Here is a 21,323-nt window from a genome sequence, read left to right on the forward strand (position 1 = left end):
AAATTAGAATGTCAACAGAGTTTTATTAGTGCTGACCTGCCAAGTAGCTAGCTCGGGACGACACAGTGCGAAGCTTCGCCTTCTCCGTTCTTATATGGGCGCCTTCCTTTTTTTAACACTTCCGTGCACCATGCGTCAGCCTGCCAAGCCGGCCAAGCGCCATCAAACCGATCTTGGTTAAGCCAAGTGGAAGAATGGTTTTATTAGCGGGCAATAAAATGGTAATAAAAGTAGTTTGTCTGCTTCCCCCGAACCAGAAATGAACCTGGCGAACCGCGTCGATACCACGACCACTTGTTGAATACGCGTTGGAATGCGTAGTAAAAGATAATGATTTAATATACTGAATAACCACATCACAATATATGCATTTTATTAGCTTAAAGAAGGGGATAACAGGTAACTGTAATTTAGTGTTGAATTAGAGATCATTATTCTGACAGTTGAAAATTAAAATGCCAGTGGTTAGGAAACAGTTCTAAATACTGAAACCAATTTAGTATATATAGGGAGTTTTTATCAATTTAGATTCACAGTTTTTGCTTTTGAGTTAAGACTAGCTAACTAACTAATTAACCTTAACCTAACCTATCTCACGATCTGTGAAGAAATTGTATGGAGGATTTTTTTATAGAGACTTTGCCTATTTTGGCATTCGCCCCTGTGTATGGAGGATTACAAAGTCTTTTGTCTCTTATTTTTGACATAGTGTAGAGCATGTACTATAACAAAGGTAAAGAAAGAAAAACGAAGAAATGTATAAGAAGACATAAAATTTGGATTTGGATATTAGATAACCAGGTTCAATTCGACATGTGATATGATCCCGCGAAAATTAGACGCATTAGTCACTTGACATACGGTCACCGGCAGAGGAAGAGAAAGAGACCGAGAAGGCGTTTGAATCGAGGTCTGCACAAACGGAAGTCTGCACGTCAATGACTGACCACACCGTGACCCACGCGACTTCGGAGCGCTCCAACGACAACAAGGCATCCACCAAACGTGCAAGGCAGTCCCCAGGGGAAGAAACCCTCACGGGCCCGATGAAGCGCCTGATAGCAGAGGGTCGTAAGCCAACCAAAGAACCCACTGAGGGTAAAAAGACGCCGTTAGCGTCCGACAACCAGTGGGAGTTGGTCAAAAAGAAGAAGGCCAAGAAGAAAGAGGATGATCGAGCTCCACCGAAAGTGGTCAGAAAAAAGAGGAGCAAAGGCGATGCCCTTATCCTCAAAGTTGAGGGATCGATATATTCGGAAGTTTTGAAGGCCATGAGAGGGGACCATCAGTTGACGGATCTTGGCGCGGATGTGCGGAGTATCCGTCGCTCTCGCACGGGCGACATGATTCTTGAGCTTAAAAAAAATACCACTGAGAAGGGTTCTGCCTATAAAGTGCTGGCAGAAAAGGTCCTCGGCGATAACGTACAGGTTCGCGCACTAACGGTCGAGATGAGTCTCCAGCTTAAAAATCTGGACGAGATCACTGCAGCGGGCGAACTAGTATGAGCTCTCAAGGAGAAATGTAACGTGGTGGTGACTACCGAGGCAGGTCTGCGAAAGGAACCGGCGAGAACCCAGGTAGCAACTATAAGACTTCCACTGGTAGACGGAAACGAAGCCCTGAAAGTGGCTAAGCTGAAGGTGGGATGGTCCGTATGCCCAATGTGCGTATTCCAGCAGCCGGATGCCTGCTTCCGGCGCTTTGAGCGGGGGCACAAATCCTGCAGCTGTAAGGGGCCAGACCAAAGCCACCTGTGTTGGATCTGTGGCGGTGCGGGTCATATAGCGAGGGACTGTACTGCGTCGCCCAAGTGCCTGATATGTGACGGCCAACGGGACGCTAAGTACACAACTGGAGGCCCAAAGTACCCGGCAGGCGCGCCGGCGACTAAACCACGGGCGTAGTGCAGGTAACGTAACTAAACTTGAATTACTGCTACGCGGCCCAGCAGCTGTTGTACCAAGCGGTTACTGAGTCGTTGACGAACATTGCCATCATCTCGGACCCATACTGCATCCCTGCCGGAAATGGTAAATGGGTTTCGGAAAGGGCCCGGACGGCGGCTACATGGACGATAAGCAGGTTCCCGGTTCAAGAGGTTGTGTCAACTGCAGACGAGGGATTTGCGGTTGCCAAAGTGGGTGGAGTGTTCTACTGCAGTTGTTATGCTCCACTGAGTTGGTGTATCGAACAGTTTGCGCGGATGGTAGACCGAGTATCAGTTGTGCTGACTCGTCTAAGGCCGTTGGTTGTGCCAGGCGACTTTACCGCTTGGGCGGTAGAGTGGGGAAGTCGTCGCACGAACAATAGGGGTCGGATTCTGCTTGAAGTTCTGGCAAAGCTCAACGTAGATCTAGCCATCGTCGGCACCACAAGCACCTTCAGTAGGAACGATGCGGAGTGTATCATCGACGTGACCTTCGGCAGGGTAGACAATGGCTACACTCACAGTGACCATCAGGCGGTCTGCTATGGTGTGGGTCAGATAATGAGGCGGCAGGCGGCGTGTTGAGCCAACACTCCAACCACCCGCGGATGGAAGACATCATACTTCGATTCCGAAGTATTTGTGGAACAGAGTGATCCAAAGAGAGTGCGGTATCGATCCAAACGCTGATCTTTTGGTTGAGGTACTGTCGCGAGCGTGTGACGCCACCATGCCTAAGAAAAGCCGACCTAGGTATGGTAGGTCACCGGCTTACTGGTGGACGCTCCGCGGACCGTGCTTTCGTGCAAGGAGGATTATGCAAAGAGCTCGTTCGGACGAGGGCAGGGCAGAATGTCGAGTAGTACTTGTTGCTGCACGCGCAGTACTTAAGAGTGGGTAAAAGCTAGCAAACGAGCCTGCTTTGAAAGGTTATGTGCTAGTGCCAATGCGAACTCGTGGGGTGATGCCTACAGGGTCGTAATGGCAAAGACCAAGGGCATGATGGCGCCCGCAGAGCGTTCGCCAGAGATGCTGGAGCGGATCATCGAGGGCCTCTCTCCGCGCCACGAGCCAAGGCCCCGACCTCAGGCCGCTGAGTCCTCCCACGGCCGACGTTTTCAGACCATAGCGTAGGATGGTCGGCCTCCATGCTGAACATCCAAAGTAACGTGGGCGACGGCGGTTTAGAGGTTGGGGAGGAAGCGACGGTTACGAACGAGGAACTCTTTGAGATCGCTAAATCCCTAAAGCCCTAAAACCCGCAGGCGAGCAAGGCACCGGGGCCAGACGGAATCCCGAATATGGTCATTAAAGTGGCTATTCTAGAGGCTCCCGAATTATTCGGGGCAGTAATGAGTAGATGCCTGGAAGATGGCAACTTCCCTGACAGATGGAAGCGACAGAACCTGATTCTATTGCCGAAGCCGGGAAAACCTCCGCGGGTCCCCTCGTCATATAGGCCGATCTGTCTGCTCGCTACTGCCGGGAAGGTGCTGGAGAGGGTTATCCTTAACAGACTCGTATAGTACACTGAGGGTACAAACGGTCTGTCAAAGAACCAATTCGGGTTCCGAAAAGGTAAATCTACGGTGGATGCCATCTTGTCTGTTACAGAGACAGCCGAGGTGGCAATCCAGCGTAAGAGGACTTAATAACGCTAGCTGGGACTCTTTAGCCAATTCGCTTCGGAGCGTCCAAGTGTCGGTGTCGCTGTACAGGATTCTGGAAAATTATTTCCAGAATCGTGTGCTATGCTACAACACGGAGGAAGGTCAGAAGTGCGTTACACTTACCGCAGGGGTTCCGCAAGCTTCCATACTGGGTTCGGTGTTGTGGAACGTCATGTATGACGAGGTGTTGAAGCTAAAGTTCCCGGTAGGGGTTGTGATTGTCGGCTTTGCGGACGACATCACCTTGGAAGTCTATGGTGAATCTATCAGAGAGGTTGAGTTGACGGCTGCCCACTCTATAAGCATTGTTGATGATTGGATGCGCTCCAGAAAACTGGAGCTTGCGCATCATAAAACAGAGGTTATCGTGGCGAACAACCGCAAGTCGGTGCAGCATGCAAATATCAGCATCGGGGACTGCACTATTTCGTCAACACGGTCCTTAAAACTCCTGGGAGTCATAGTCGACGACAAGCTCAAGTTCGGGAGCCACGTCGACTATGCCTGCAAGAAGGCTTCCATAGCTATTTCGGCCTTGTCTGGTATGATGTCAAATAGCTCTATGGCAGCAAGCGAAGGCTATTAGCCAACGTGGTTCAGTTCAGGTATGGCGGGCCGGTGTGGTCATCGGCGTTAGAAACCAAAAGCTATCTAGCTAAGCTGGAAAGCACCTATCGTCTCATGTGTTTGAAAGTGGCGAGTGCGTATCGCACAGTTGCACATGACGCAATCTGCGTCTTAGCGGCCAATAGGCATCATCATTAGCGAGGACGTAGAGTGCTTCAACCAACGTGGAACTAGAGGCATACGGAGTACCACAAGATCGGACTCGATGGCCACATGGCAGCGGGCATGGTGTGATTCCGCAAAAGGCCGGTGAACACATCGACTTATACCGGAGCTATCCGGGTGGGTCTACAGGCCCCACGGCGAAGTCAACTTCCAGCTGACACAGACTCTGTCACGGCATGGCCATGTTTTAGACAGTATGTGCAGAAGATGCGGAGTCCCCCGCGTGTTCTGAATGCGTGGATGTTAAGGAAACTCCAGAACATGCTTTCTTCATATGTCCTCGTTTTGCGGACGCGAGAAGCAACTTGATGGCAGTGAGCGGACAGGACACTACTCTGGATAACTTAGTCCAAAGGATGTGTTCCAGCTCGGACGTCGATTGTCGATTGTACTTGATATACGAAACCGCTGGAGAACCGGTCAACGGCGAATAAATAGCCTAACTACCATAGTCCAGTAGTTATCAAAGAGAGTGTGTTAAGCACAATTGCGTCTCCCTGAAGTAATACCGATAAGGTGGTGACATGGGGGGATTGAGGCTGGGAACTCGAATGGGGTTTTAGTGGGTCTGAATCCTCACGCTCCATTAGGAGGGTCGGGATACCTAACCCCACTCCCTGAGTTATCTTCTCAGGTGTTTGATAGTACCGTATCTTCTAAGGTGCTCAGCAGATGTCCCTACCCCATAAAAAAATCAGAGTGGTTGTGTACAAGACACGACCGCATATATAGGTGACGCAGGACTACATAAGTCTCTTTGTAGTGATAGTGGCATGTATTCATGCTTGTAATCATTCGATTCTTCATGTATACATGCTATATGCAACATATATACATGCTACATGCGTTGTATGTAACATTTATCAAAGTAGTAACATTGCATACGTTCAATTCTCAAAAGATTGTGTATTTGAAAACAATTTAACAAAATCAAGAACACAAACTTGCTTTCCTGCTACCTTACTGAAATTAAAGATTGTTTTTATTATCCATGGTTTCCCACGTTGAAGGGATTTTACCAATTCAATCCTATTTTATCAACAGCACATCTTTCCACTACACTTCTAATGAAACGGCAAGCATGCGTATTCATACAGAGTCGTATTATAACCGAACACTACAGCTGTAGCACATTTTTCCGACACAGATATCAAGTTCGCCGAGGTTTGATCGTCTCGCAGTAAAGAATTTGCGATCTGTTGGGACAATCCACTTGTGTCATTTTTTCTGGAACACTTCCCTAACACAGACATCAAATTGGACTAGGTTTAATCGCGTTCGTAAGAAATCTGTTGGCACGAGGGGGCTTTGTTACTCTCTCTGGCGTACTTCCCAAGCAAAGACATCAAAATGGTCTAGGTTGAACCGCGGTGTTAAGAAATCTTGTTGAAATGAGGGAACTGTCACTTGTTTTGGCTTACTTCCCAAGGACAGATATCAAATTGGTATAGGTTTAGATCATCGTAAAGAATCTTCCAACCAATCACGAAGCGAGAATTCTGGTAAAACATAGGTTCATTATTTTAAATTTTCCAATAGTTCAACGTCAAGAATCCATACTTTTCTTCATTTGGGTCAATTCTTAGGAGATTTTCCGATCGATTGGTGTAAGAATATTGAAAATCGATCGGAAAACCGCTGAGCTATTAGCGCTCAAAACCTTTCATTTTTCGTGACGCTCGCATTTTTCGATTTTTTGGAATGACACCCTATCTCAAAACTTGCCGTAAGACGTAGTCCTACGTCAAAATACGGTCACCATAATACAAACTTAAATATATTTACCCATTGTCACATGATACTACTGAGCTAATTACTATACATTGTAAATCACTTCCAGCGGAAACGGTAGAATAAAATAATAAGCAGGAGAAGTCTCTGGGCACCCAACTACCATGAGACAAAGGTTTAGGTTAGCGAATTTTGAGGAGAACCTATTGTCAGTACAACATAAAAGTTGGCAACTCGCAATAGTTTAGTTGTAAAAGTTAATTTCCAGATTATTTGTGTTGACAAACAGCTTCATTGATAAAGTGAGGCAATACGAGTTCGTGTAACTATTTAGTGAGCTTGCCCGTTGTCGCACAGTGTCTCCTTAACAAGCACATAAATAGATTGAAAAAGAATGGAAATATCCTCCTAAACAATTTGTAACACTTCGTTCAAAAGATTTTTCACAAGTAGGTACATCATCATCCTACGTAACGCTCGGTGTCTTTTCAGAACACTGCCGCAGAGCAAATGCATTCTGGCCATTTAGCATGATGCTTTTCACTATACACTCTAGGATGCCTCAATGCATCTTGCTAGTCAGCAAAAAAATCAGGTCAAATCCACTGTATTGCACGATGAAATAGTGTCTATAGAACAAAAACAACACCAACGTGTATCGTGTGTCGGCGGAAAAACCATTCCTTCCGACCGACGACGCACGTAGGTACCAGCCAGCATCAGCAGCGCCAGGCAGCGCTCTTCTTGACGGATGATGCGCTGTCTCCCTGGCTGCCACACAGCTATTAGTCGCCGTTTGAAAACTATTATTTTTAATTAATTCAGACTCTACTCCGAATCACATCACTGTCACTTCTAATATCAAATTAATTACGGCGTTTTATTATTAAGTGCATTTCGCTGCCTTGTTTGTTGATGTTGTTGCAGCAGCAAGCGCTAGCTTTGGATGCTGGTGATGTCGCAACTGTCGTCCCATATCCTATGCTGTTTTACTTTGGGGAACATGGAATGTATAAGAAACGAATTCAGCAGTTTCCGTCGTATGAAATTAATTTTCACAGCTCGCACACGAAATGGTCACCATCGCCAGTGTGAAAACGGGTGTAAATGATACAGTACAATTAAAATTTAAAAAAAACAAGAGTTGTCAGGAAAGCATTCACTGGTGTTTAAAAAATGAAGGTACAGATTTATATGACACTGTATGCATCGTATAGAAAATAGGTTCATGAGAATATTCGTAATATGCGTAATATTTAATAATACGAGGAAACCAAACTGTCCACTGTCTGCATATTTTGATTTACACACTATATTTTATTCATTGAGAAAAGCACGAAGCTAAGTTAAGTAGGGTAAACGCACCATTAGTGGTGGTAGTACCAGTAGTGGTGGAAACTCGAATTATTCCATTATTTTTGCAGATTTTGGTACAAGTTAGATACTTATCAAATAATACTGTTACTGGTAGTTCGATACTTATCAAACTTGTACCAAAATATGCAAAAATAATGGAATAATTCAAGTTTCCACCACTACTGGTACTACCACCACTAATGGTGCGTCTACCCTAATTGTAGAATTCTTTGAGAAATAAACTGATAACTTACAAACAAAGTTTTAGACCGGCAGTGCCTAATGCCGTACCAATTTGGTCAAGTGGCTGCCATTACAAGGAAGAAGAGAACTCAGTATAAAATACTCATAATGATTTTGAATTGGCTGGTAAACGGCTGGGTAATGCGAACCATCGGTGCCTTGCGCATTGGGCATAAAATAGACCCCACAGTGGTCCACAGCCTCTTACCCAGCAACTCCTACCTCTTTCTCCTGGTGGTACCAGCCGGAATACCAGCAACCTCGGTGGAGATCGGTTAACCAATCGCGGTGGAAGCCATGGTCATATGGTGACAGGGGAGGAGGGCTCCTTCAAGCTACGTTGGCCCTCCGGCGATACTGTGGGGTTGGTTCCGGGCTTGCAAGCCTGAACCACTAAAAAAATCAGAGCAATGGACTCCGTAAGTAATACAGTGAACCCCCGTTCGTTTGAACGATTCCTCATGCAAACTAACGGGGTTCGTTTTTAATTTGAACAACTAGCAACCCTAAATATGCTGAAATTTGTATAAACTGACCGCCCTGCTCTTTGTTATTGTTTTGGTGGTTTGATTTAGTCTCGTTTAGTTGGTAGTTGCAAGCAGCGAATATGTTATTCTCCGATTGGATTTCTATCGTTATCGTTGGCAAACAAAATGTGAAACTGATTAAACTAGGATTAAACACGCTGAATCAGTACAAATAAATCGTGTTTATGTGCGTTGTTTGCGAAGGCAAATGATGCCATGTTGAGAATGACATCTGAACCATTTTTAATTTGCACATCGTGCAAACCAGCGGGGTTCAAATTAAAAAGTGTACAGATTAAAAACGGTCAAACGAACGGGGATCCACGGTACTAACTCTACTAACTCTACTACTACAATCGGCAGTGACCCAGAAGACGAAAACGGACTAACGATTGGAAATTACGAATATGGAACTGTCGGTCTCTAAATTTCCACGGAAGTATTCACGTGCTTTCTAAAGAAGTGAAGAGTTGCATGTTCGATATCGTAGCGCTGCAGGAGGTAACGGGTGGCAACTAAAATTATGGAATTTTTTCGCGACCCTTATGCACAACACCAAACGAGCTCAGAGAGAAATGAGAGTATGTATGTATTAGCTCTCTCTCACCTCTTTTTGTTAATATATTTTGTTTTGTTTATGCCTGCAAAGTTTTGCTAAAAATGGCGTCGAAACAAGAAGCATTTCGGGAGTGCGTTGTACACTTTTACGAACTGCTGCAGAAATCTCGGCAAAAAAATACGTTACAACATTTGAAAAGCAAATATGTTGCGAGTTCGACTGTTTACCATATCCTAAGATGCCCAACAACTATTTAAGCGCAGTTGGAGCGTGAATACGACCGCTGTCCAAGCCATGATGTCAAAATTGTTATCGGGGATTGTAATGCTCAGGTTGGTCAGGAGGAGGAATTCAAACCGGTGATTGGACGGTCGACTTCGCTGCCTCCAAGAACATGGCCGTACGTAGTTCCTTCTTCCAGCATAACCTCTATCATCGGTACACCTGGAGATCACCCAACCAGACAGAATCACAAATTGACCTCGTTCTAATAGATGGTCGGCACTTTTTAGACATTATCGATGTCAGAACCTATCCGGGCGCTAACATAGATTCGGATCACTACCTAGTGATGGTGATGATACATTAAAAACTATCTGTTGTGATAAACATACGCCGGTATCGCCCGCCACGGTATAATCTAACGCGACTGTAGCAACTGGTCGTCGCCGAAAACTACGCGTTATCTCTCGAAACCGCGCTGCCGGAAGAGGGTGAACTTGATGAAGCCTCTCTTGAGGACTGTTGGAATGCCGTGAAAACAGCCATTAACAGCGCAGTGGAGAACGTCCTAGGCCGTGTGGCACCGAATCGACTTAACGAATGGTTTTATGAGGAATACCAGCAGATATTGGCTGAGAAGAACGCAACGGTGGTACAAATGCAGCGTAGAGCCACCCGTCAGAATGTGGAGCGATACAAGCAGAAGTGGAGACAGCAAACCCAACTATTCAAGGAGAAGAAGCGCCACCAAGAGGAGAAGGAGTGTGAAGAACTCGAGCAGCTGTACCGTTTTCACGACAAACGGACGTTCTATTAGAGACTCAACAAATCTCGCAAAGGCTTTGTGCCGCGGGCCAGATACAGATGGAGGTATCTTGACTGACGACCGTGCGGTGATCGAAAGGTGGAAGCAGAATTTGGATGAACACCTGAATGGCGTGTAGGTGGAAGACCATGATAGCGGAGGAAGTGACCACATTAGTGTAGCAAGCAACGAAGATGTGCCACCCCCATCGATAAGGGAAGTTAAAGAAGCCATCCAGCGGCTAAAGAACAACAATGCAGCGGGAAAGGATGGCATTGGAGCGGAACTTATTAAAATGGGCCCGGACAAGTTGGCTGGCTGTCAACTGATTGTCAAGATTTGGGATACGGAACGACTACCGGAGGAGTGGAAAGACGGGGTTATCTGCCCTATCTACAAGAAAGGCGATAAGCTGGATTGTGAGAACTACCGAGCGATCACTATCCTGAATGCCACCTACAAAGTGCTGTCCCAAGTTATCTTCCATCACTATCGCCAATAGCCAATAGATTTGTGGGAAGTTACCACGCCGGCTTCATAGAGGGTCAGGCTACAACGGACCAAATTTTCACCACGCGGCAGATCCTCCAGAAGTGCCGCGAATTCCTAGTCCCCACGCACCACCTGGTCATCGATTTCAAAGCCGTATATGATAGCGTAAACCGACAAGAGCTATGCAAAATTTTGGACGAAAACGGCTTTCCGGGTACGCTTACTAGATTTACCATGGCTACGATAGATGGGATCCAGTGCTGTGTGAGAAACTTGGGTGGTTTGTCGGACCCATCCGAATCTCGGAGGGAACTTCGACAAGAAGAAGGTCTTTCTTCTTTCCTGCCTGCTATTCAACATTGCGCTTGAAGGTGTTATAAGACGAGCGGCGATCTAAATGCGGGGCACGATTTTCAATAAATCCAGTCAATTTATCTGCTTTGCTGACGACGTGGATACTGCCGGCAGAACATTTGAGGCGGTGGAAGATCAGTACACCAGACTAAAACGCGAAGCAGAGAAGATTGGATTGAAGATAAATACGTCTAAAACGAAGTATATGCTGGTGGGCGGGACCGAGCGCAACAGGGTCCGCCTGGGCAGTATCGTGGTAATCGGCCGGGATGAGTTCGAGGTAGTCGACGAGTTCGTATACCTTGGCTCATTGGCAACAGAGGACAACAATACCAGCCGTTTGCAGCCAGCGTGATGGCAACCACTAACACTAATAACTTGAATGACACTTTATATTTCATACTTTTAATTTATATTAGTCCAACTTTATTTCACATGGTGTACAGTTTATTGGATGTTTAACATGTGCTGAATAACTGTTTCTAAAGTAATCTTGTACAGCAAGTGCATAACATGATTTAAGAAACTACTCTTCAGCGCCTAAATATATTTTAACCGAGGTTTGTTCTACGCTTGACACTTGAACTTGTAAATCTACATCGGGTTAAAACTCGGCGCCTGTCATACGTCAGATTTTCTCAGATGTGTTCGTCGACGGTTTCCGACCGACAGAATGTAAGTTCGAATCCGGGTAAGTGATAAAAGGACAGCGGCGGGCTTGAAGAATTTTAAGTCAACCAACGATTTCCTACTATCAAATATCAAATTATAATATTATCAAATTATAATAATAGAAATACGATGGACATTGAAAATGGATGAAAATAACGAAACACAAAAAATAACATAAAAATATTTTCTACATATGTTTTCTTTTTGCTTATCAAAATGTTGCTGTGGAATAAACGTAGATTCAGTGTCATCAGCAGAAGTTTTATAAACATATCCATACGTACTGAATAAACGTTTTACTATACGTTGCATAACAGTCATTCAAACATTCAAATCTTCCACGTACATATCTAGCACTGTTTAAATTCACCAAAACCAACTGTACAAGCATTGAACAGAGGTTTTTAGACCTACTTTAAAAGCAACTATACAGCATGTGCTGAATAAAAGCTGTCGGTTAAACGTTTAATAAGCAAAAATTGATCCGCAAAAATTGAACATATTACCGGAAGAAAACGAATACGTCACTAGCGCCACCTGGTAAGTGAATTTTGCACCAAAATATTCAGAATACAGCGGTCTCGACTATTTTAATAATTATGCCGTAGAGAAAAAATCTTACATCTTGTCAGTTTTCTAAACTGTGATAAAAACAATTTAACAACAAATGGAGCACCAATGCCACCTAGCGATTAAATTCTGAACCACACTATTAGCCATAGGTTTTATCTGTCACAAGACCATGCTCACTGTAGAGTGACTATATACAGAGTGGCGACAATGTCAAAATTGGAATGATAATTATCCGTCAGTGTCATTCCAATCGACCGCCAACGCGTATGCATGAAAGAGAAAGAAAAACCTTGGAAAAACCGCTTTACATACATTTGGGATGACATGTCGCCACTCTAGTTCACTGCAGATCTTATCTATCTGTTCAACGATTTACACGAAAAGAATTAATAAATCTAAGACAAAAAAATTTACTATTCTCGCATTAACGCCACCTTGCGAGCAAATCATGTAAAATGTCACAAGTAACTTTGAAGATCTCGTGTTCCGGTATATTTTTGAGGAAGAAAGTATCGTTTCGTGAAGATTTGAAGTGTAGATTTTGTGTTATAAACGTCACAAATCTGAAAAAATCCGTTTTTTTCGACTAATTTAGTTAGTTTTATTTAGTTCATTAAATAATCTTCCTAAAATATCTAAACATTCGGAAATTCGTCAAGTTCAAATTGACCCCAAGGTACAGACAAAGGGTTAAGCAATCAGTTCAGATGTCAGAATCGAAAATATGACAAAGTAAACAAAACTGTCAGTATTATGGTGTCCAAAGCACGAGTCACCAAAAATTAGATTTCGATCAAAATCTACAACAATGCCTTGTTTTTGGAATGTATACAACATGTTCATCGCACTACATTGTACACTGGAATAGGCTTCAGAGCTGCTTAGCATTAAATAGTAATGTTAATGTTTACAGCACAAGCTCTACCAATTGTCAGCCTATCTGGAGTGCTTCCACTGCTGCCACACTCTCCACACTCAACGCCAGAAACAGCAGCAGTATTATTCCGATGATTAGTAAGCAGCCATTAATCAAAACCCGTTATCAGCTGGAACAGGGCTTCTTTCAATTACCTCTTATCAATAAAATATGTGAAATAAAATAAACAGAAATTGTCGTCCCCATCGATACGATATCGCGTCATGGACGCTATAATTTCAGGGAGCACACCGTTTCATCGATTGAGTTTTTTGGGTTTCGATTATTTTTCCTGTCGATTCCATTTGCTTATCACGAGCTCGTTCGTCTGATACCGAATGGTTTGCGGAAGGATTGGCTGGCACTGACTGTGGGAAGACGTGCGAGGGTGCAAAAAGGGTGCTACCCAATCCGTCCATCCGTCCAATTCGTCCGTCCATCACGCGCAGACACCGATTGAAATTACACAAATCGAGATTGATTAAGCATTGTTTTCAATTAGGTTCCAGTGCAGGCGTCCCTTTGGGCGAACCATATGGAAGTCGGTCCGTTTCGCGCCATTATTCGACGGCTCGGGCCTCGGTTTGGATGCATTTGCGGAGTTGTGATTGTGACTAATGAAGATGCGGTTGCAAAACCGATGATAAATTACATTTTGAGGTTTTTTTATGAGTCTGATCAGGCATTATACACCCGATTCGAGCGAAGCGATGTTTCAGAATTGAGTGGTTTGTTCAAGTGGTCATTAATCAACCGTGGCACAGTTGCACAATCTATTCACAGATTGACTACTGGTTGGCTGTGATCATAAACGCATCGTATAGTTACCGTGTAGTTCCTATCTTCCGACCGCAGGCTGTCGATTTGATTGCTATCAACTTTTTATTTGAAATTTTCAATTTGGTTCGGATTCCAATTTAATTGAATTGATAACAGAACGGATTACATGCGTTGTGCGAGACGAGGCTGCATGTTGCGAGGTGCATGGACTCACACTGGATTTATTTGTAGTTACCTGGAATGGAGTAAAGGAAAAAAAAGTTGTATTGAACTCAACTGCATTTAACTGTACGCATGTGTGTATGTAAAGGGGTTTTTCTGATATGAAAGGAACGTAACGTATCAACAGTATATTTGTGTTTTTATTTTAAAGTAAAAAATCGATTTTCAAGCTGACTTACACAAAAACTGCCTTATAAAAGCTTTTTTTTCTATCAAAGTACTCAACGAATAAAAAATTTGCCTTCGCTCATTAAGCTCAGAGCATCACACGCCCATGCATTAGTGAAATTGTCGTTTGTTGATTTAGTAATAGCATTAGCCTAATTAAAATCAAGCTCTACTAATTATGAAATTTCCAACCATTTTCAGTTTACTGGTAGGTAACTGAAGTGTAGCGACTCCGGCGGATAAGCACACACGCAGTTCGCAAAAGTTTCTACAGTCATCATCAAGCAATCCGTAGCGTAGGCAGGATGGATGTGCCGTGCACGCAGATAGAGCATCATTCTAGAACGTCCCGGAGTCTGCCGGTCATGTCACTACTCAGCTGTCGGCAACAAGAGGCGTGTTATTGCATTACACTTGCACATAAAATCACCGAGGCTTGTAGAGCATCAGTAATCCGGTGACATCAAGCCAGTGACAGCTTGATTAACTCCCGGTTGATGCGCTTCAAATTTCCGTTGGAGGCGTTTTTGTTTCTTGTTGTCCCTGCATGCCGGCTGTGACGGAGGATCCTCTCTCGCTAGTGTGCAATTCCAGGATGACATATGTTCGAGGCAGTTTGCAAATCAGTGACGTACGCGAAAAGCATGACAAAGGTTTGAGAGCTTTGCGCGCCATGATGTGGTCTGAAATGTGGATTGCGGAAAATGTTTGATTATGTAGTTTTTAAACATGGGATTCTTTGGCGTTGCACACAAACACTGACGTAGGTATCCAGACCTTGGCAGAAGGTGGGAATCCAAACAATTTCATTGTAATGTGCACTTAAATATATTCTCAAGCCATTTCCAGTTCCAGTTATGTTTGTTTTTTGTGTTCAATACTTCAAATTTTGCTAAATTTAGCCTGCGTATTACTCAATCCTGTCGGTTTAGTTTTGGTATACAAATAAAAAAAAATCTTTCAAATTTTTGGCATTTTGGCACAAACTCACAAATTTTAAGACAAACTGCAATGAGTTTAGGGGCGAAGTTGAACAGTGACGACTTCTCAGGCAGTAACGACAGTTAAACACAGCATCTGTTTAGTGTGGCTTTCCTTCACAAAAAAAGTAACAAACCCCCTCCCCCCGTCCCTACAGGCCGTAGATTCTTTACGACTACACCAATTTGATATCTGTGCTTGAGAAGTACGCCAGAGTGCAAAACCACCCCTTTTCCTCAACCGATTCTATCGTTTAAACATTTAACCTTGTCTAATTTGATGTCCTAAAAGTAAACAATTTTGTAAAAGTGTAAAACCACCCCTTTTCCTCAACTGCTTTTATCTTTAAACATGGAATCTAGTCCAATTTGATGTCCTAAAAGAGAAACGTCATAGAAAAGTGAGCCGGTCATCCTTTCCATTTGCCAGATTGCATCCATATACTGCAAGAATTTGTTCGGAACTGTAGCTGATGTGCTGCTTGTAGGTCAGCTGTCAGTCAAGAAGAACTCCGAGATCCTTGATGCAGGACCCTCTTTTAATCAGTTCATCGATAATTCAAGATGATAATTGAAAAGAATTGGTCATTTTTTCTTCGTGAACGATACAACTGAACATTTGCTAATGTTGAGCACCATTCTATTTTAATTACCCCATTTAGAAAAGCTCTCTAGTTGCTGTTGCAGAAACATGCCGTCTTCTACTTTTTTGACCTCGTGATAGATCTTGGGATCATCAGCCAAAGAAAGTAGGATTTCCATCAGAGCAGTAGGGTGTTGCCAAGTCTCATTCTGACAAGTTTGGCAATCGCAATTTCATGATTTAAGTTATCAAAAGCAGCAGAAAGGTCGGTGTAAATTGCATCCGTTTGGAAACGGTTCGACGTGGTATCCGTAGCATAAGTAGTAACTGAAAGGAGATTCGTCGTGGTTGATCAACATGGCATGAATCCATGTTAAGAACCGTCGATGAATTGCTAGCAATGGTAGAATACTGATCCCAAAATTACTTTTTCGAATAGCTTGGATACTGCACACAAAGCGGCGATACCTCGATAATTATAGATGCCCTTTTTATCGCCATTCTTATGAACCGGAAACATAAACGCAGTTTTTCATAGCGTCGGAAAAACGCCAGTAGACAGAGACAAATTGTAAAGATGACGAAAAAAAGGAAGTTAACCTGTGGTACATTTCTTGAGAAGAATACCGGGTATCCCGTCCGGTCCAAAGGAGGTGGACGACTTCATTTCGGAGACGGCTTTTTGGATCATAACATCGCTCACATTAACATTCAACGAAAGCCCAGAAAGCGGAACATTATTTGCGGCCAAGGAGATTTGGTCAGCTGACAGTGTCTCACCTGCAAATCACTGGAGAACTTCTCGGAGAAAAGCTTCCAATTTTCATCTGCATTCATTCCCGTTTTGTCTCTGTACATCATTGCTGAAGGTAGACCGAATTCTTTCCTTTGTTCGTTGTATCTGCAAAAGGAGTGCGGCGATGTTTTCAATTTACTCTGTATATTACGCAAGTTATTCGCATAACAGCGTTGGCCCGTACGCTTGTATGCATTGTTTTTCTGCCTGTAATGATCACGCAACAATAGATCGCTATATTTCGAGAGCCTTCTTAGAGCTGCTTTTTCGATGTCTTCAATCGTCGCAACTCTGCAGTCTGCCAAGGTGCCTGTTTAACAAATGGAAGTGTGCGTTTAAGAACATGTCGATCAATAGCGTAATTCAGGATATTCGAGAAAGTCTGAACAGCATCATTGACATCGTTATTGTCTAGAATCTCATTCCATTTGTTATCTAGTAGTATATTTAGAATACCAGTGAAGTCAGTTCGTCTAAAATCGTAGCAAACGACATCCGCTATGCTGCAGAAATTCTCCGATATATTCACTTCAAGCATCAGGTGTAGGGCGGGACTATGATTGACAGTCTTTACGAGAGGAAGAGAGGCTGCAGTAAGCCGAGGTGCGTAATTTGCATTGCTGACGAAACACAGATCGAGCATTCGACCATTCTCATTAGTCACAGAGTTGATTTGTCGCAGAAGGTTGAGGTTGTAGCAGTCCAGCAGTGTATGTATACCATCGGAATGGAAGGTAGATTGTAATAGATCTGCATACCATCAGGTCTGCCACTTCAAGCTAGGAAAATTGAAGTCGCCAAGGACCACCAGTTCATCGACAGGCAATGCTCGTACTCTGGTATACAGATATCACGCAGCGATTCAATATGAGCTTTAATAAGCGCGAGGACACGCGTTCGGTCAGCTGAAAGATAGAGCACACGATTACTTACTTACTTAATCAGCTGCAGGCCGTGGTTTCCTCTGCTGTACGAAGAAGTCGTCTCCATTCCACTCGGTTCATGGCCGCAATTCGCCAGCCACGTAGTCTACGTATGGTCCACAGGTCGCCTTCCACTTGATCGATCCATCTTGCTCGCTGAGCGCCCCGCTGTCTCGTTCCAGTCGGATCGTTATTGAGGACTTTTTTAACCGGGCAGTCGTCCGACATCCTCACAACATGCCTAGCCCATCGCAGGCGACCGATTTTTGCGGTGTGAGCGATGGGTGGTTCCCTAAGCAGCTGATGCCATTCATGGTTCATTCGCCTCCTGCGCGTTCCGTCTTCCGTAGATGGTGCGCAACACCTTCCATTCGAAAACACTAAGGGCGCGTTGGTCCTCCACGAGCATAGTCCATGTCTCATGGCCGTAAAGGACTACCGGTCTAATCAGCGTCTTGTAGATTGCAAACTTCGTGCGGTGGCGAATTTTGTTCGATCGCAGCGTCCTACGGAGTCCAAAGTAGGCACGATTTCATGCCATAATGCGTCTTTGAATTTCTCTGCTGGTGTCGTTGTCTGCGGTAACCAGTGAGCCCAGATACACGAACTCTTCTACCACCTCGATTTCATCCTTTCATGTATTTTGCTTTCGATACATTAATGACAAGTCCAATCCGTTTGGCTTCAGCTTTCAGTCCGATGTACGTTTCCGCCATCCTCTCAAAGGTACGTGTAATGATGCCAACGTCGTCAGCGAAATCAAGAAGCTGGACGGACTTCGTGAATATCGTGCCACTCGTGTCTATACCCGCTCTTCTTATCACACCCTCCAAAGCGATGTTGAACAACAACCATGAAAGCCCATCACCTTGCCGTAACCCTCTTCGAATACTCGAACAACACACATTACTCGATCCATCGTCGCCTTGACCAGCCGCGTTAGTTTATCCGGAAATCCGTAGTAGTGCATAATCTGCTATAGCTGATTTCGATCGATCGTGTCGTACGCCGATTTGAAGTCGATGAATAAATGATGCGTGGGCACGTTGTATTCGCGACATTTCTGCAACACTTGCCGAAGCGCGAAAATCTGGTCCGTGGTGGCACGGGCACCCATTAATCCTGCTTGATATTGCCTCACGAACTCCTTTGCAAATGGTGATAATCGACGACATAAAAGTTGGGAGAGAACCTTGTAGGCGGCGTTCAACAGTGTGATTGCGCGGTAATTGCAACAATCCAACTTGTCGCCCTTTTTGTAGATCGGACACACGATGCCTTCCGTCCACTCCGTGCGTCACCACCGTATTTCAGCAGCTCGCCGGGTAGCTGATCAGCCCCAGCCGCTTTATTGTTCTTCGACCGACCGATCTCTTCTGCTACCTCCTGGAGGTCGGGGCTGTTATTCTGTCGTCTTCTGCACGTGCTCCTAGATCTATTGCCATATCGTCACCTCCATGTTCAGCTACATCGCTGTTAAGGTGCTCGTCATAATACTGCTTCCACCACTCGATCACCTCATGTTCGTTCGTGAGAAGATTACCGTCTGAGTCTCGACACATATCGGCCTGCGGCACATAGCCTTTGCGCGAACGGTTTAACTTCTCGTAGAACTTCCGTTTAACGTTAGCACGGTACAGTTCTTCCGTCGCCTCGCGATCTTGATCTTTCTGTTGGCGCTTTTTCCTCCGGAAGACCGAGTTTTGCCTGTTCCGTGCTTGCTTATATCGGTCCACATTCGCCCTCGTACGGTGTTGCAGCATTCTCGCACGTGCTGCATTCTTCTCCTGCACTAATTGCTCGCATTCGCCGTCGAACCAATCGTTTTTTCGGTTCGGATTTATTGTACCTAGTGCCGCTAGAGCAGTATTACAGATGGTGGTCTTAATGCCTTTCCAACCATCTTCAAGAGTTGCTGCGCCAAGTTGCTCTTCCGTTGGTAGCGCTGCTTCCAGCTACCGCGCGTATTCCTGGGCAACTCCGGTGTCTCGTAGCTGCTGGATGTTGGGTCGCGGCGTACGACTTCGACGCGTGTTATGCACCGTCGAGAGTTTTGAGCGCATGCAGACTGCAACTAGGAAATGATCCGAATCTATATTCGCACTGCGGTAGGTGCGAACGTTTAGAGCACACGCAGGTAAAGCGAATAGCTCTCCAGCTTGAGTTGTACCCAGACTTGCTCGATAGTTGTCCAAGCACTATTCTCCACGATTTGTGCCACGATTCATCCTTCGATGAACAGCAATCAGTACCCCACCGTCATCAGATCTGGAACTGTTCTGTGCACTTCCATCAGTTCGAAAAATTTCGTAGTAGTCTCCAAATATTTGGCACGACAAGGTGGAGGCTGGCAGGACGGAATTTGCTGCAAGATGGAATCAATTCAGGCAGTGCCGATGGACGCATTTTACGATTCTTGCCTAAGAAGGGATGCTGGAAGCTCACTTCCCTATCCCCGACTTCAGGTCTGGAACAACTGGGATGGCTCGAATAAGTTTGATGAATATCGCCATAGACGAGATGCGTAGGAATATGCTGATGATTTTGCTCGACTAAAAATGGAAAGGAAGGGCTTTCCATTCCGGTCTCGGTGATAAACTGCAACTTGGCTGGAGTGAGATGGATGGCGATGAAGTTGCGTTTACTGTGCAAGCAGCTTTATGACACGGATGAGAGGCCGGTTGACCAGGTTCTAATGATCCAGAATTCGGGTCCTCTGGTGATCGCTGGCTGCCTGCGTGATTGTAGTGGGGATTTCCAGGGTTTCCATAGTGCCAACTGCGGTGCGTTCCGGTATGTATTCAACTATACTTTATGAATTTAAAAAGCGCTGATTCGGCTGGAGTACTGTGCAGTTTTAGTCGAGGTAGGTGCGGCTTAGAGGAAGTATGTTGTGGTCCGGTTTGCTGCGTTTGCGCTCACATTTATCCCGATAATAGCACGGGCCATCTAGCACGTGCCGGTGGGGTTCTTAAAGAGAACGGATTTCACTGCACAGTCGTCCGGCATCCTTGCGTGTAGCCAGCCCACCGTAGCCTCCTAACTTTCGCTAGGTGTACGATGGGAATCTCTCCAAGCAGTGCCTGTAGCTCGTGATTCATACGCCTCCGCCAACCTCCGCTTTCCGTTTGTACTCCGCCAAAAATAGTCCGCAACACCTTTCGTTCAAATACGGCTAGTTCACGTATGTCTTCCGTAAGCAAAGTAACTGTCTCAAGTCCGTAGAGGACTTCCGGTCGGATTTGTGTTTTGTACATCGTCAGCTTTGGGCGGCGGCGTATGCTTCCAGACCGAAGCATCTTGCGGAGGGAAAAGTTGGCTCGATTTCCAGTTTGAATGCGTCGTTGACTCTCCTTACTCGTATTATTGTCGACGGTGACCAGAGATCACAAATATACGAACTCAGCCACCACTTCCAGTTCATCACCATCAATAGTTACTGTCCGTGGGAGGCAAACGTTGCTTTCTCTAGAGGCTCTTCCTACCATATTTTTGGTTTTCGACGCATTGATTGGTAACCCTATCCTCCTAGCCTCGTGGAAAGTAATGCTTCTGAAGTGCTTGGTGGAAAACAAGTCGGCACAGGCATTACACATCCAGAACATGTTGTACTCGCCTAATATCTCCAGCACCACATGATCGACGTTGGCACAAATCAAATGAAAAGCTGAACCGCAAAAACCATAGTTTCAAGTTGCCTTTATGATAATTTTATTTAGATGTTCCACAGTGTTCCACACTGAGTTGTGTATGGTGGGATACAGCATAAATTCATTCACAGAAAACATATCTCATAACTGCTCTCCTCCGAGATAAACGCCCTTAAAAATTACATGTAATTATAAACAAACCCGTTATAGCTTCTGAAGGGAAAAAGATAGAGATCTACTATCTTTGACGAAAATGTGTAATTTAATTTGATTAACAATTTTTTAGAATATTAGAAAGGTGTATGAAGCGTTATTAAACTGCTAGATCGAAAAATCTGTTTTAAGGGTGTCCCAAGAGTTTGGCTCTATAGCTACTTTC

Source organism: Sabethes cyaneus, chromosome 2 (assembly GCF_943734655.1).
Source record: "Sabethes cyaneus chromosome 2, idSabCyanKW18_F2, whole genome shotgun sequence".
Classification (NCBI taxonomy): domain Eukaryota; kingdom Metazoa; phylum Arthropoda; class Insecta; order Diptera; family Culicidae; genus Sabethes; species Sabethes cyaneus.